The sequence below is a fragment of the Bubalus kerabau genome, chromosome 10 (assembly GCF_029407905.1).
Source record: "Bubalus kerabau isolate K-KA32 ecotype Philippines breed swamp buffalo chromosome 10, PCC_UOA_SB_1v2, whole genome shotgun sequence".
NCBI classification, from domain to species: Eukaryota; Metazoa; Chordata; class Mammalia; order Artiodactyla; family Bovidae; genus Bubalus; species Bubalus kerabau.
Genome location: NC_073633.1, coordinates 104898468 through 104915853, shown reverse-complemented (window position 1 = coordinate 104915853; position 17386 = coordinate 104898468). Strand labels below are relative to the sequence as shown.

The 17386-nt window shown below is 44.9% G+C and overlaps 1 long non-coding RNA gene across 1 annotated transcript; it reads left to right on the top strand.

Moving 5' to 3' along the window:
- Positions 1–555: 555 nt before the first annotated feature.
- LOC129620702 (uncharacterized) lies at positions 556–10375 on the top strand. Its single transcript, XR_008698678.1, has 3 exons — positions 556–604; positions 9540–9728; positions 10175–10375. It is a non-coding gene; the product is annotated as an uncharacterized LOC129620702 (long non-coding RNA).
- The last annotated feature ends 7011 nt before the right edge of the window (positions 10376–17386 follow it).

Here is a 17386-nt window from a genome sequence, read left to right as displayed (position 1 = left end):
GTGTTCTTGCTGGAGAATCCCAAGGACAGAGAAGCCAGGCAGGCTAGAGTTTGTAGGGCCACTTAGAGTCAGGCACAACTGAGCGACTAGCACTACTACACTAATCCATGAATGCAATCAAGTTATTAATCAGTTATTTAAAAAGAAAAAAGGGGTGTGGGATACAAAACACTCTGGATCCCCCCTCTCTTTTTCCTTCTTAAATTACTACTGTATTGAGCTCAAGGAGCTCAGCCTGGTGCTCTGTGACAACCTAGAGGGGTGGGATGGGGTGGGAGGTGGGAGGGAGGTTCTGGAGGAAGGGGGTGTGTATACCTATGGCTGATTCATGCTGATGTATGGCAGAAACCAACACAACATTGTAAAGCAATTAGCCTCCAATTGAAAATAAATAAATTATATAAAAAAGAAATCAAATAATTAAAAAACCCCACTCTGGAGTTCCATGGCTATCTTCTTACACGCTTGAAGATTCCATCCAAAGATTTTGACTCTTGTAATTGGGATCATAGTGCAAGATCTTTATTAGCATTCCTAATGGCCAAGGACAGGTTAATGGCATCTCTAAATATCTTACATTGTTCAAGCTGTTTTTCTCTTCAAGGTAAGGAATGTAAATCTAGATTGTGGTAGAAGAGTCTGGGCTGAAACTGTTTGCTGTAGAGAATGAGGTGGTTAGAATGTCCCTTGGACCATTTCTTCTTAAATACAGATTTTTAACAGTGCTTTTTAACAATGTCGTGAAGCAGACAGATTACGAGGTGTTGTTAGAAGGCAGTCCATTTACTGAAGACCCTGGACCCCCAGGCAGCCTAAGACAGGAGCTACTTCATTTCTGTCTGAGAATCACCCGAGTAGGATCAGTGGGAGTGCACGGTATTATTTTGGGGTCATGTTTGAATAATTTAGAATATTAGCATCGAATCTGGCATGCACGAATCTTAGCCTGTCGATTAGTGGAACAGAGTCAATGTTAGAAAGCCTTTGCTGAATTCCAACTTCTGCCTTGTAAGATAAACCACCTGGAGTAACTTGAGAATCCCTCCACTGCTCTATGGGAGGCAAATCTGATCCCCCCATGAGTATATTACGGTGATTATTAAGGATGAAGAACTTTGCTGCCTTTCATTGGATTGAGAGGCAGATGAGTTTGCCCTCCTGGTGGGTAGATGAGTACACCATCTTGTCATTCACGGTGGGTGGCAATACGCTGCTTTCTTGAGAACAAACATCCCTCAAATCCCATAGGAATCTTTGTAAAAAAATTTATTTACTTATTTATGTTTGACTGCCCTGCGTCTTTGTTGCTGTGCACAAGCTTTCTCTAGTTGCAGTAAAGGGGGGGGGGTCTACCCTTTGTAGGGTGCACAGGCTTCTCCTTGCAGTGACTTCTCTTGTTGTAGGGCTCAGGCTCTAGGTGTGTGGGCTTCAGTAGTTGCAACTCATGGACTCTAGAGCATGGGCTCAGTACTTGTGGCACAGGGGCTGAGTTGCTCTCAGCATGCAGAATCTTCCCGGCCCAGGGGTCGAACCCCCTGTCCCCTGCATTGGCAGGTGGATTCTTATCCACTGCGCCGCCAGGGAAGTCTCCATACAAGGCTGAAGATGGATTTTGCTGTTGTTTTTAAAGTAAACAGAGATCTCTGATTTTAATGGGGGTCATCTGCCATATGATCCAAAAAAAAGCCATCAGAAGCCTTTGAGTGAAAGGTCTCAGGACTACTGTTGTGCTAAGAAAGGCAGGCAGGCCCAGGAAGGTTAATTGCCAAGTGTGAAACATAGCATCACTACTATTAGGTCAGGCTGAACTGAGGATCTTAGTTATGAAGACACAGCTGTGATATACCTTTGGCCCTCCACCTCTTCAAAAGCTCATTTCAGTTTTCAACCATCCGGCTGGAAACAAGTTTTAGTATCTGTGTGTCAGATGGAGTAAGATGGCCTAAGGAAATCACAGTGCTTGATAAAGTCCATTTCTTGGTTCCAAACAAATGCAGTCACCTTTGATCTGCAGCTCAGTCCAGAGTCAGGGCTTCTCCGGTAGCTCAGAAGGTTAAGAATTTGCAGGCAACATGGGAGGCCCAGGTTCAACCCTTGGGTCAGAAAGATCCCCTGGAGAAGGGAATGGCAGCCCACTCCAGTAGTCTGGCCTGGAGAATCCCATGGACAGAGGAGTCTGGTGGGCTGCAGTCCACGGGGTCACAAAGAGTCAGACACGACTGAGCGACTAGCACTTTCACTGCTTTACTTTTCAGCCCAGGGTGACGGGGTGGTGCAGGTTAATTGCAAGTCCATACTTGGAGAGTGAATTCTGACTTTGATCTTGGAAAGATATGCTCTTTTGAGTCTGTTGGTTTGATTCTTTGTGATGGTTTTCACGGTCTGATAGTGAGGCAAGTTATCTGTAAATCACAGTGATTAAGAATGAGGTCTTCTTGTGCCCCCTAGAGACACTGTTTCTTAGAACAGTTTATTAAGATGTCACTTTCAGAAGAACCTTTCATCTTCATGTCCAGAACTCAGTAATACATTGAGTCACTTTTGTGCAGCTTGATTTCAGCCCCTTTGGAACTTAAAGGCTTGGGTTCACGTGAAAAGGGCACTGGTCTGGTGACTAATCCTTTCAAATTACAATATATTAATTATTCATAGATTTAAATCTCAATTTCCCACATAGTAGCTGAGTTATATTGTACAAGATTTTAACCTCTTTAAATCTATAATTCCCCCCCCCCCTTTTTTTTTTGGTAAAATTAGGATAATAATTGTACTTTCTTCTTTGGATTGTTACATGAATTAAGTGAAATAATGTAAAGTTCAAAGCTCAGTTCCTGATGCACAAGCTGCCTGTGGAAAATATTAGCCCAAATAATGACTGCAGATATTTGGGAACTGACAAGAAAGCTGAGCCCCAAAGAATTGATGCTTTTGAATTGTGGTGTTAGAGAAGACTCTTGAGAGTCCCCTGGACTGCAAGGAGATCCAACCAGTCCATCCTAAAGGAAATCAGTCCCGAATATTCATTGGAAGGACTGATACTGAAGCTGAAACTCCAGTACTTTGGGCACATGTTGCAAAGAGTGGAGTCGTTGGAAAAGACCCTGATGCTGGGAAAGATTGAAGGCAGGAGTGCTATCAAAAGGTATGCATGGGAGGTCTGGCTGCTCACCACTTAAATGCCAGTAAACCAGCCACGTTGATGGAAAGGAAAGTTTGCTTTATTTCAGGTGCCAGCAACTGGGGTGGAGAGGGTGGCAGACATCTGTTCAAAGGCTGATGCCCGCCCCCCACCCTCCCACTGACAAGCAGGGGGTGAGAGCGTTTATAGACAGAGTGATGGGGGGTGGGTTACATGCAGAAACAGCATAGTCAGCTCTAACAGTCATCTTCAATTGGTCATCAGTGGTCTGACTAGCATCATCTTGGTTGTTTTAGGCACAGTTAATCTTTAGTTCTGGGGTGCACTTGTTCCCATTTCTTTGCAGTCAGTTCTCGGAATTGTGGCAGCTCCTGGGTAGAGTCTGGTCATCATGTAGTTACCTTCTCCACCTGGTGTTGTGGTATCTAAGACAGCTTACAGGATGTGGCTCAGAATATTATCTATAGCCCTTGAGAACTAAAGGTCCTTGACTATGTTTAATTACCACATTATTATTTAGTCTCCTGAGACTGTTTTCCTTTGTTTCAGCATTTCCCACTTCTCTGATTAAACTTATTCTTTGACTAAAGTTGTCTACAGGCAGAGAACATGGTGAGGGGTGGGCAAGAACCATATGGTCTTGCTCTGTTTCAGGAGGAGAAGAGAACAACAGAGGATGAGATGGCTAGATGGCATCACTGACTCCATGGACGTGAGTTTGAGTGACCTTCAGGAGTTGGTGATAGACAGGGAGGCCTGGCATGCTGTAGTCCATGGGGTTGCAAAGAGTCAGACATGACTGAGCAACTGAACTGAGCTGAACCGAATCTATCAAATTCAGTTTCTTATAGCTCAAAGAACTGGTCAAGCAACTCTATTTTCTTACTATAATTGTAGATAGTAAGGATGTTTTGGAATAACTTTAACTTGGATTCAGTGGAATATTTTATAATATAAAAAAGTAGAAAATAAGGTAAGTTCAAATATTTAAACATATTTTATTTATTTTTATTTTTGGCTGTGCTGAGTCTCTATTGCTGTGCAGGCTTTTCTCTGAATGTGGCAATAAGGAGTTCATGATCTGAGCCACAGTAAGCTCCCAGTCATGTTTTTGCTGGCTGTATAGAGCTTCTCCATCTTTGGCTGCAAAGAATATAATCAATCTGATTTCGGTGTTGACCATCTGGTGATGTCCATGTGTAGAGTCGTCTCTTGTGTTGTTGGAAGGGGGTGTTTGCTATGCCCAGTGCATTCTCTTGGCAAAACTCTATTAGCCTTTGCCCTGCTTCATTCTATACTCCAAGGCCAAATTTGCCTGTTACTCCAGGTATCTCTTAACTTCCTACTTTTGCATTCCAGTCCCCTTTAATGAAAAGGATATCTTTTTTGGGTATTAGTTTGTGAAGGTCTTGTAGGTCTTCATAGAACCATTCAACTTCAGCTTCTTCAGCATTACTGGTCGGGGCATAGACTTGGATTACTGTGATACTGAATGATTTTCCTTGGAAAAAGCAGAGACATTACTTTGCTGACAAAGGTCCATATAGTCAAAGCTATGATTTTTCCAGCAGTCACATATGGATGTGAGAGTTAGACTATAAAGAAAGATGAGTGCCAAAGAACTGATGCTTTTGAACTGTGGTGTTGGAGAAGACTCTTGAGAGTCCCTTGGACTGCAAGGAGATCCAACCAGTCCATCCTAAAGGAGATCAGTCCTTAATATTCATTGAAAGGACTGATGCTGAAGCTGAAACTCCAAAGCTTTGGCCACCTAATGTGAAGAGCTGACTCATTGGAAAAGACTCTGATGCTGGGAAAGATTGAAGGCAGGAGGAGAAGGGGATGACAGAGGATGAGATGTTTGGAGGGCATCACTGACTCAATGGACATGTTTGAGCGAGCTCCGGGAGCTGGTGATGGACAGGGAGGCCTGGCGTGCTGCCGTCCATGGGGTCGCAAAGAGTCGGACACGACTGAGCGACTGAACTGAACTGAACTGTGCTGGGTCTCTATTGCCGTGCAGGCTTTTCTCTAATTGTGGGGAGTGGGGTCTACTCTGCAGTCGCGGGGTGTGGGCTTCCCATTGGGGTGGCCTCTCGTCGTGGAGCACGGGCTCTAGGGCATTTGGGTCAGTGGCTGTGGCGCGTGGGCTCAGTAGTTCCAATTCCTGGGCTCCAGGGCAGAAGCTCAATTGTTGTGGAGCATGGACTTCGTTGCTCCGAGGCACGTGAGATCTTCCTGGACCAGGGATCAAACCTGTGACTCCTGTACTGGCAAGCAGATTCTTATCACGGAGCTGCCAGCGAAGCCAAATAAGGTCAAATTTTAATTTTCTGAGTGAGTCCCATATTGACATAAATTACTAAGTACAACTTTTTAAGGGTAGAATATAACAACAATTTATTAAATAGACATATACATCTCTTTCAGACATTAATTAGAAAATGTTTTGTTGTTCAGTTGCTAAATCGTGTCCAACTTTTTGCAAGCCCCTGGACTGCAGCACACTGGACTTCCCTGTCCTTCACTATCTCTTGAAATTTGCTTAAACTCATGTGCATTGAGTCAGCAACGCCATCCAACCATCTCATCCTCTGTCATCCCCTTTTCCTCCCACCTTCAATCTTTCCCAGCATCAAGGTCTTTTCCACTGTGTCAGCTCTTCCCATCAGGTGGCCAAAGTACTGGAGTTTCAGCTTCAGCATCAGTCCTTCCAATGAATATTCAGGATTGATTTCCTTTAGGATTGACTGGTTTGATCTCCTTGCAGTCCAAGGGACTCTCAAGAGCCTTCTCCATCACCATAGTTTTAAAGCAGCACAGTTTGAAAGCATCAGTTCTTTGACGACCAGCCTTGTTCATGGTCCAACTCTCACATCCATACACGACTCCTGGAAAAACCATAGATTTGACTAGATGGAACTTTGTTGGCAAAGTGATGTCTCTACTTTTTAATACACTGTCTAGGTTTGTCATAGCTTTTATTCCAAGGAGGAAGCATTAGAAAACAATCATTTCAATGTGTCTAGGATGTCCATTTCTCTCCAGACAGCCTAACTTTCAGCAGAACTTCTCCCTCCCACATGCTACAGTTGAAACTGAGTCCCTGCATCTATTTTGGCATAAGCAGAATCCCACGCTTTAGTCTTTCTATTTTGGATCATGACTCATGCCTTCTTGTTCCCTAAAATTACTGTCTCGAGGTTGGATTTCCTGCTCACTTTGCTTGTTTGGGCTGAGTGGACTCTTCTTTTCAGTTCCTGTGAAGGATGATGTTTAATTATCCTGAGAAATGTTAATCTCCCAGACATACAGTCCCAGCTAGAGCAGTCTCAGTGATGAGGAGATTGTGGTCTATGAAAAGAGACAGCTCTCTAGAGTCAGCCAGGCCTGAGCTCTATTTTTTACTTGAAAGTACAGTTGATTTACAAGAGACATTAGTCTCAACTGTGTTGTTGTTCAGTTGCTCAAGTTGTGTCCGGTTCTTTGGGACCCAATGGACTGCAGCACGCCAGGCTCCCCTGTCCTCTGCTATCTCCTAGAGCTTGCTCAAATTCATGTGCAGTGAGTCGGTGATGCTATTTAAACATCTCATCTGCTGACCCCTTCTTCTTTTGCGCTCAATCTTTCCCAGCATCAGAGGCTTTTCCCATGAGTTGACTCTTCATCAGGTGGCCAAAGTATTGGAGCTTCAGCTTCAGCATCAGTCCTTCCAATGTGATTCAGATTATACCCCACTAAAAGTCATGACAAGATACTGACTTTAATTCCCTGTGCCACACAACATATCCTTGTTGCCATATTATGCAAAGTAGTCTGTATCTCTTCATCCCTTATCACGATCTTGCCCCTCGCCCTCTCCCCTCCTCACTGGTGACTACGAGTTTGTTTCCTCACATCTGTGGGTCTGTTTCTGCTTTGCCATGCACATTACTTGTTTTTTTAGATTCCACAGATAAGTGATGTGTTACAGTATTTGTCTCGATCTTGCTTATTTCACTGAGCATAATACTCTCTAGGTCCATCCACATTGCTGCACGTGGCAGAATTTCATTCCCTTTTATAGGCTGAGTCATAGTCCATTGTATGTCCACTCACCACATCTCCTTGGTCCATTCCTGTTGATGGACTATGACTTGGGTTCAGGTCTGGGTTTTGCCATTGAAGAGGGGAGTAGCCTCTTGTGGCAATCAGAAGTGTGGAGGCATCTGACTCTTCTGGGGTAAAGTTTCTGGTGTCTGGTTCCAGGTGGTACTGGTGGTAAAGAGCCTGGCTCTCGATGCAGAAGACAGAAGAGATGTGGGTTTGACCCCTGGGTTGAAAAGATCCCTTGGAGAAGGCCAAGGCAACCCACGCCAGTATTCTTGCCTAGGGAATCCTATGGACAGAGAAACCTGATAGGCTACAGTCCATGGGGTCGCAAAGGGTCAGACATGACCGATGCGACTTAGCACGCATGCTCAGTCTTACAGGATGAAGCCAGAAGCAGCTGTGATTCTGTTCCTGCAGCCCTGTGCTATGACTGGACGGCTCTGCTCCTGGCAGTGAGCCTTCTAACCTGGGTTTTCCGGCCCTCCCAAAGATTGTGTTGCAGCCTAATATCATATTAACAAAACTCACTCTGCTTAACCAGAAAAGAGGATTCAGTTTCTGCCACTAAGAACCCAGATGGATACCATCCTTCCCCACCTGCATCCAAATCCAGTCTATCACCCAGTCCTGCTGATGGAGTCATTTTGATCTGTCCACTTCTCTTTCCCTCTGCTTCTTCTGTCGTTCAGAAACTATCTTTTTTGTCCAGATCCCATCCACAGCATCCTGTTGGCTCTCTGACCCCCAGACCACCGCACTCTAATTCATTCTCCTCACTGACACCAGAGTCATCTCCCTTTGATGCCAACATGCTCATGACACCTCCCAGAGCAAACTCCCCGAGTGCTCAGTTGCTCAGTCATGTCTGACCCTTTGTGACCCCATGGACTGTAGCCCACCAGGCTCTTCTGTCCATGGGATTTTCCAGGCAAGAATCCTGGAGTGGGTTGCCATTCCCTCCTCCAGGGGATCTTCCCAATCCAGAGATTGGACCCGTGTCTCCTGTGTGGGCAAGCGGATTCCTAACCACTGACGCCACCTAGACCCCTGCTCTGTGGGATCACTGTGTATTCCTCAGGTGTGCAGTTGGTCCTCTTATCACCAGCTGTGTGTGAATTTACTCTTTCCACCTAAACGCACTTCTCCCAAATCACCAGGTGGCATTTTAGTCACCTTCCTGGTCTTAGGTAAGGTTTTCTCTGCTTCAGGAAGCAGTTCCTGACTTCTCAAGTTCCAGTTAGGGGCCTTTGTATTCTAGAGCATCCCCAGACAAATTTTACTTGCTGTTTATTTATCTGGATTCCGTGCCACACAGAAGGCCCTATGAGAGCTGGAGTCTTTTCTGTTTAGTTGAGAAGTATGCCTCTAAAATCTGCAATGCAACCTGAAACATGTGAGCACTCAACAAAAGCTAATTAAATGGAGAATGGTGTCAAATGTCTTAGGAAGACCTAAAGTATTAATGTAAGAATTGACCATCATGCATGAGTTCTGACAACCTAGAGGCCCCTAATGGCCTCAATAGGGGCAGTTTCAGTGGAGAAGTGACAGCTGAGGCCAGGTCTCATGGGGCTAGCAGGAAGTGGACACAGGAAGTTGCTTGGTTTAGGACATCTTCCCCCACTCCACGACTGGCCAAGATGCCCTTATGAGGTCTATGGGCAGGACAAGCAGTGGACAGAGGAAGGTACTAGACACCCAGGATATTGGTCTGGAAGAAACAGCAAAGGAGCTAAGGCACCAACATAGGCTGAATTCTCCACGAGGCACCAGAATCAATGTCTAGAACCCCCCAATACTTGTAGGGGCCCACAAGATTGTTTTAATTTCATTTTTAAAAGGAATAACAAAATCTGCCTAGAATCCTCATGAATCTCCATTCATGATGCTTGGATTATAGTCTTCCTTATACCAACACAGTCAAGAAATATAATTGGTGACATTATTTAACAGAGGAAGGAGATCCCATAGGAAAAGGGCCCCCAGCCCACAGCAATCTCAATGCACCCCAGCAACTTTGCTGACCTCAGGAAGTCTAGTTTTTCCTCTGAGATTAATTTGTCATGAATCAGGTCACCCCCTTTCTTCTTTCTCTCGGCCTTTGGCCCCCCACTAGCTTCAGCTCTCCCATGCTTCCTAGGTTGATGTGATGGGGAGACAACCCAATCCTCTGATATTTCAGAGACTGTCATTTGGAAAGGTCTTAGAGGTTCCTGACAAGGCCAAGAGCAAAACTGTATTTTATGATTTTTAACTCAGATATTGGGTTCAGCATGCGGGCATGTCTGCGGATTTCTCTTTCCCCTAGGGGTAAGCAAAGTCTACAAGCAAAGATACCATCTTCCTGGAACTGAAGAGGGAGAAAGACCATTCAAACTGCCAACACAGCACAGAATCTGGAAACAGGAAGTGCTGACTTTGTTGAATGAAGCAATTAGGAACTACTGTTCATGACCAGATGGGTGAAGACACCCCAGGGAAAGAACAGGGAGCCTGGGTAAGGATTGCCTCCCCAAGAGGGACACTGAGAGGAACAAAGAAAGCTTCTTAGGAAACACTTGAATTAGGGACACCTTTCCCATCCAGACCGACTTTGTTCTAAGGGAAGGTCTAATTTGCTTTAGAGAAACTGGGAAGTTCTCAACTTTATAAGAATCTGCACTTTTTAGAGGAGATAAGTCTCTCTCTAGCCCTTGGTATAGGGGGCCAGGGTGGGGTGTATGTGTCGGGGGGAAGGGATTGCATTCAGAGTCCATATAAAGGGCTTTGTTTCTTCAGGCTTTTCCATGTGGGCACCACCTGCAGCCAACACACACAAGGCCTCCGTCTGTGGGAGGGTGAACCAAGGCCTGGTTCAGAGCCTGAGTTCCATGGCTGCACGGCAAATGCTTTGTCTCATAGGAGTGTATCAAATTAAGTCATTAATCCATTCATCCTCCTAAGCCCCTTCAGATGCTGGAGATTAAGCGTGAAGAAGCCCGCCCGGCCTGCTTCGAGGCACTTCGCTTTGTGCCCAGTGTCTGGTACGGTCGCTTGTTTACTGCCTCTCCCTGACTCTGCTCCGTGAGATTATAATCTCCACGAGACTGCGGACTTGGCTCTTTTGCCCACTGGTCTGAATTTAGTGCCCAGAACGGCTCCTGGTATGGCTGAATAAATGTTTGTTGCCTGATTTTGGATGAATGAATGAAATTATTTTATCATTCCTAATCCTGAACAAACTGTTAAAAGAAAAATCCAAGAGCTTCATTCATTCAGTTTTGATTACCATTTTCCAAGAATTTGATTTTGGAAATGTTTATAAAGACATGGTAAAATTAACATGGAAACATCAACACTTTTCTTTAATACAAACTTGATATAAGTATGTAACAGAGCACTCCCAAGCTCTACCTAAACTTCTTATGTTACTCACTTGAAGGAATTTGAACTTCACTTGAACTAGCAATTGTCTTTAGTAACTTCTAAGTATAGCTTTCACCAGCTCAATAATGCAACTCACCTTTTAGTTGTTTGAAATAGTTCTTTCACACAAGGCTAAATTTCCTACTAGGAAAGATTAATCTGTTTGCAACGAGCTCTGCACATGTTCAAAACCTGGTTGGTCTGTTTTGACATTTAAAAGGAAAACAGACTTGGGCTCTGAACCAAATCAAACAGCTCTGCAGGAGTGAGCCATATGGCCTCGTAAAATGATCTGGTGACAGAACTCAGCCTTAAGAGCATCAGGTATTGAAAGTCACATGCAGTGACTGTCTCTTGAGTTCCTCTATTGAAGAGTCAATCCTTTGGTGTCAAAAAGCTTCTTAATCTTTACGTTTTCCCCTATAAATTTGGGAGAACTAAATACTCTAAGCCATCAAGTCTTGAACAGCCAGTCAAAATTGTGAATTAGTGAAGTAGGGGGATACAAGACAACAGGGAATCTGTGGTGGGGGTGGGGTGGGCGGTGGGCATAAATGTTTATGGCTCCTAATTTCTACCCAGTAGCAACTTCAGACTTTTACTTAGAAGGATGACCACCCAACTTGGGCTGGGGATGGGATGGGGCAGCTGGTGGTGGTGCTTGAAGCTAAGTTTGCATAGTCATTTACATAAAATAAACATAACATGCTTTGTTCCTGTCAAGGTGTGAGGACAGCGCACAAACAGAAATTGTATGGGAAGGATAACTAAAGGTCCCACCGGGATGCTATTCCTGGCTCAGATCCATTGCTGCCCTGTGAAAACTGGGCCCAGCCTTGTTAGAGCACTTGCATTTTCTAAAGAAGTTGAAAACCTCGATTTTTATGAGAAATATCCTGGTGGTGGTGGCGGTGGTGGTTTAGATTAGGTATCAGAAAAGGCCTGCTTGATAAATAAGGTGACATCTGAGTACCGTCTTGAGGAAATTGCGAAAGAGTGAACCACGAGAGATAACAAAAGATGAAGCAAAGAGTGCACAGCCCTGTGGCTGCAGTGTGCCTGTGAGCCAGAGAGTGGCCATTGTGTCTGAAGAGGACCAGTGGGGAGAAGAGAGGGTGGATACGACGGCAGAGGAGGAGCAGGGAGGGCGGAACATGGAAGCCCAGACAGGTCTGGGGAGGGCCTTGATAAGCCCATGATGGGAGTCACCTGGGAAGCTCCTGGGAGGCTTTGACTGCAGGAGTAACTTGAGCCAAGCTGAAATCATTTCTGGCTGATGCCATGGGGAAAATAATTAATTTTTTAAAAAAGGAATGAGAGTGAGATCAGGAGAAAAATGAGAAGGCATATTGTCTTGAATGAAGTTCAGCAGTGCCAGTGTTCTCCAAATAAGAGACAGTGAAAGTGAAAGTCACTCAGTCGTGTCTGCCTCTTGGCAACCCCATGGACTGTATAGTCCATGGGATTCTCCAGGCCAGAACACTGGAGTGGGTAGCCTTGCCCTTCTCCAGGGGATCTTCCCAACCTAGGGATCGAACCCAGGTCTCCTGCATTGCAGGCAGATTCTTCACCAGCTGAGCCACAAGGTAAGCCCAAGAATACTGGAGTGGGTGGCCTATCCCTTCTCCAGGGGATCTTCCCGACCAGAAACTGAACCGGGGTCTCCTGCATTGAAGGCAGATTCTTTACCAGCTGAGCTATGAGGGAAACCCCCAAACGAGAGAGGCTCTAAGTAAAGGGTGGGGATCCTCTGGTGGCTCAGATGGTAAAGAATCTGCCTGAGATGTGGGAGACCCAGATTCAGTCCCTCGGTTGGGAAGGTCCCCTGGAGAAGGGAATGGCTACCCACTCCAGTATCCTTGCCTGGAGAGTTCCATGGACAGAGGAGCCTGGCAGGTTACCGTCCGTGGGGTCGCAAAAAGTCGCAACTTTGAGTAAAAGGTGGTTTCTCTCTCATTCGTAAGTTCAGAGGTCTGAATCTAGAGGTCGATGGGAGCTTTGTTTGCCAAGTCCTCAGGGAATCAATAACTTTTCAAGTCATTACTCTAAGGACTTGTCTAGGGCCCGAATACAGATAGAAAAGAGCAAACTTAAGGCTGCCTATCTGTGGGTTAAAGAGTCAACTGTTTAGCAGGAAGCAGGATGAGAAAAAGATAAAGAGAAAGCCATAAAAGGTACCTTACAGCTATCTCTTAAGGAAGCTTCCTAGAAGTTCCATAGATTTTCTGCTTATATCCTCTTGGCTACACCAAGCTGCAAAAAGTGTTAGAAAAATCTAAATTTTGTTAAAAATTCTATCAGTGTAGAAGGTGGGAATCTAGATATTGGGAGGAAATAAGCAGGTTTTTAAAATTTATTTTTAAATTTGTTTAGGTTGTGCCTGCTCTTTGATTACCGCGTGCAGGGTCTTCAGTTGTGGCGTGCAGACTCTTAGCTGTGCTGCGTGAGATCTAGCTCCCTGACCAGGAGTCGAACCTGGGCCCCCTGTATTGGGAGTGGAGTCTTAGCCATTGGACCACCAAGGAAGCCCCAGAAATAAACAGTCTTGAGCCCAGGACACAATCATAGTAATCCAGTGAGAGATGATGGTGATGGAGGTGGTACAATGTGGTCAGATTTTGGATATAGTCTGAAGTAGAGGAAAGAGGACATGCTTATGCACTGGTTGTGGAGGGTTAGGGAAAGAGGATGGAGGCTTTGGCTTAAGCAACTCAAAAATGGAGCTACTCACATTGAGCAGGATTAAGGATAATCTTTGGGGACTTCCCTTGTAGCTCAGTTGGTAAAGAGTCTGCCTGCAGTGCAGGAAACCTGGTTTGATCCCTGGGTCGGGAAGACCCCCTGGAGAAAAAAATGGCAACCTACTCCAGTATTCTTGCCTGGAAAATCTCATGGACAGAAGAGCCTGACAGGTTACAGTCCATGGGGTCGCAAAGAGTCGAGCATGACTGGGTGACTAACATTTACTTACTTACTTGGGCTTCTTTGGTGGTTCAGTGGTAAAGAGACTGCCTGCAATGCAGGAGACGTAGGAGGTGTGGGTTCGATCTCTGGGTCAGGAAGATCCCCTGGAGGAAGGCAAGGCAATCCACTCCAGTATTCTTGCCTGGAAAATTCAATGGACAGAAGATGCTGGAAGGCTACAGTCCGTAAGGTCACAAAGAGTTGGACACGACTGAATTGATCAAGGACGCATGCAAGAATAATCGAGTTTGATTTTTGGGAGAGTTAATTTCGGCACCCAAGTGGAGATGTCAGGAAGGCAGTTGGATATGCAAGCCTGGGGTTAAAGGGAGACCTCTAGCTTAAACAAGAAACCCATCTGCATAGACATGGTGTCAAAAGCTACGAAACTTGACAAGATCGTCTAGAGAATGAGTGTACATCAGTTCAGTTCAGTTCAGTCACTCAGTCGAGTCTGACTCTTTGCGACCCCATTGAATGCAGCACACCAGGCTTCCCTGTCCTTCACCGTCTCCCAGAGCTTGCTCAAACTCATATCCATCGAGTCGGTGATGCCATCCAGCCATCTCCTTCTCTGTCTGAGTGTATGTAGCAAAGAATGAACATAAGATATGGAGCCCAAGGCATCCCAACATCAAAGGCTGGGGAAATAGAGAAGTGTCCAGTAAGGAGGGCAAAGAACTGAGAGGGCGGGTCCCTGGATAGCAAGAGAATCAAGTATTTCACAAAGGAATGATAGACTGTATGAAATGCTGCAGCAGTGTGTATGCCCAGCAGTGGGATTGCTGGGTCATAAGGCAGTTCTATTTCCAGTTTTTTAAGGAATCTCCACACTGTTCTCCATAGTGGCTGTACTAGTTTGCATTCCCACCAACAGTGTAAGAGCGTTCCCTTTTCTCCACACCCTCTGCAGCATTTATTGCTTGTAGACTTTTGGATCGCAGCCATTCTGACTGGCAAAACCAATACAATATTGTAAAGTTAAAAAAAAAACATATAAAGATTAAAAAAAATAAATAAATGCTGCAGCAGGTTGAATAACACAGAGATTATTTATTAATTGACCATTGGGTTTGGCAACATGAAGGTCATCAGTGATCATCATATCAGCTGCTTCAGTGAAATGGTGAGGGAGAAAGCCTATTTGGAGTGCGTTCAAGAGAGAATGAAATTAGAGAAAGAGTGAATATAGACAAATTGTTTTCAGGGATATATAAAAACTAGCAGAGAAATGAGATAGGAGTTGAAAGGAGGTATGGAGTCAAGTTTTTTGTCTTTTAGAATGAGATCTATTACAGCATATTTTGTGTGTTGATGGGAAAGATCGAGTGTAGGGGAAATTTGGGGATGCAGGAGAGAAAGGAGAGAGTTGTTTGGAGTAAGATCTGTGAGTAGAGAAGAGGAAAGGATGCCCAGTGCACATATGGAGGTTTTGGCTTCAGAAAGGAGCACAGACAATTCACCCAGGAGGGAAGACAAATTCCATGAGAACAGATGAAGGTAGGCAGTAAAGGCCTGGTGGGAGCTCGTGGAAATTCTCCCCTGACTGCTTCTGCTTTCTTACTGAAATAGAATTCCAACTCCTCAGCTCAGAGTGAGAAGGAGGGTAGAGGAGCTAGAGATGTGTGAGGAGAGAAGAAACTATGAAGTAGTTCTGTAGGAGGCTGGGTGAGTGAGTGAGCTGTGGAAAGGTGATGAAGCTGCTGGGCACCACTGGGACCGATGTCATGCCAGGCCATGGGCTTAAAGCCTGTGACTGTGGGGGTGGGCAGACAGTTGGATGGAAGCAGAGCGGGGGTAAGAAGAAAGGGCAGCAGAGAGAGAAGTGCTGGGGAAGGAGGGCAAGGGTGAAGCGTGGACTCACCCGGGGGAGTCACAAGAAGTAAGAAGAGACCATACAATCTCACCTCGTCCTAAAGGAATGGGATGGTGATGAGGGACAGTGTAAAGGTCTTGGATTCAACGGATCACCTATAGCCTTTCTTAGAAAAGTTGAGCCCCTGTGACTACTGTTTAGCATGACATGTTAGAGAATGCTAAGCCGCAGTTAAAATAAAATCCAAATTTCAGTGGCTTGAAAAGCAAAGAGTCACTATGATAGGATTTGAGTTGGTGGCCTCTCTGCACCACACAGCTACTGAAGAAACCTGCCAGCTTCAACACGTGACATCTAGAAGTCATCCAAAACCTTCCCACATCAGTTGGTCAGCAGGGAGAAAAGGCATAGAGGGACAAGTGGCAGAGGCTTCTATGGGCCATGCTTGGGAGTGGCATGGATCACTTCAATCATACTTGATTGAAGGGAACTTCGTCATGTCTCTGCTGGGGGTGCTGAGAAGTGAAGTCCAGCTGCGTGCCCAGAAGGAAGGGCAGAAGGGATTTTGGTAGACATCTAGCAATCTGTATCACAATTAGCCCCTTTGGTCACCACCCCGCCTTACACAAAACATGCATACTCTTTAGGGGAGAAAAACCGACATTTCATCTGACAATTTTATCGGTTTTGAAGACTAGAATCTCCAGGTGAGGCTCAGACCACTGCTTCAGGTCCAGATCTGATTTCTCAAAGTCCAGCATGCTCTGAACCAAAAAACAAGTTACCTGCCTTCTCTCTGGTCAGCTAATATACAAAGCGGATAGGATGATCGTGATAAAAACTCTCAGAGAAGTCCCTAGTCCACAGCAATGATGGACTCCTGTTTTGGGGGATATTGTAAGGAACCCCAACCCTTTGAAGAAAATGTCTTGGTAGATTCTGGGTCTGTCCTTTCAGGGGGCTTTCTTGTCCATTGTTCTTGGTGGCTAGAGGACAAGAAAAGTCTTATCCGTTATTCCCATGGTTATGTATGGGGTGGATATTGGGGAGTATGTTATAAGGAGTTACACACTTTTCAAATTACACTTTCTGATCCTGTATGAGAGCAATTTTACAGACACAAGCTTGTGGTTTCCGGGCAGTGCAGTTTGCCTAAAAACATGAGAGGCTTCTGACTTACTTGGTTGCAGTCGGTTTCGTGTGGAAGTAAATAAGCTCCAAATTCTTTTCTAGGTTGGTTCTACAGTCTTTTTTTTTTTTTTCTCAGCCCATCCACTTTGCCCTCGTGGAATTTGCATTGACGTCTGAAATGGTCATCTTAGGTGGCAAGGCAACGTGCTTGATGTTATCTTTTTTTCTTTTTTTCTCAGCCCATCCACTTTGCCCTCGTGGAATTTGCATTGACGTCTGAAATGGTCATCTTAGGTGGCAAGGCAACGTGCTTGATGTTATCTTTGTCACTGGGCTGGCTCTCCCTCCTTTTTTATGACCTACAAATCTTCTAGCATTTGATGTACAGAAAACACCAGTTTTCCCAGCCCTAAGAAGCTCTGAATTCTAAGAGTGTTTTTATTTAGTTTCACTTCAGCCGGCAAACTAGACCATTTTTGCCTGAGATCATCTCTTTCTTGTAATACTTTGCTAAAAGCAATAAATAGTGGCCAATGTACACTAATATTCTTGCTGCTTCTAATTGCTTCCCCTAGAGCTACAGACTTAATAGGCTTTTGGTCTGCCTTCTGAGTGATCAGAGGTGATAATTTTATTAAGTTATTTTTCCCCATGGATAACACGAGCTCTAGTTCTCAGTCTTAGATACGTGCTTGCCTCCTTCCTTTGTTCTGAACAGTAAACTAATTCCATACGTTTTAGGTGTTTGCTATGGTACTTATGTTCAGGTAATGATTTCAGGTAATTGATTAGGGAATATGGTAACATAAGCCCCTGAAATCCAGTGGCTTAAATGAAAA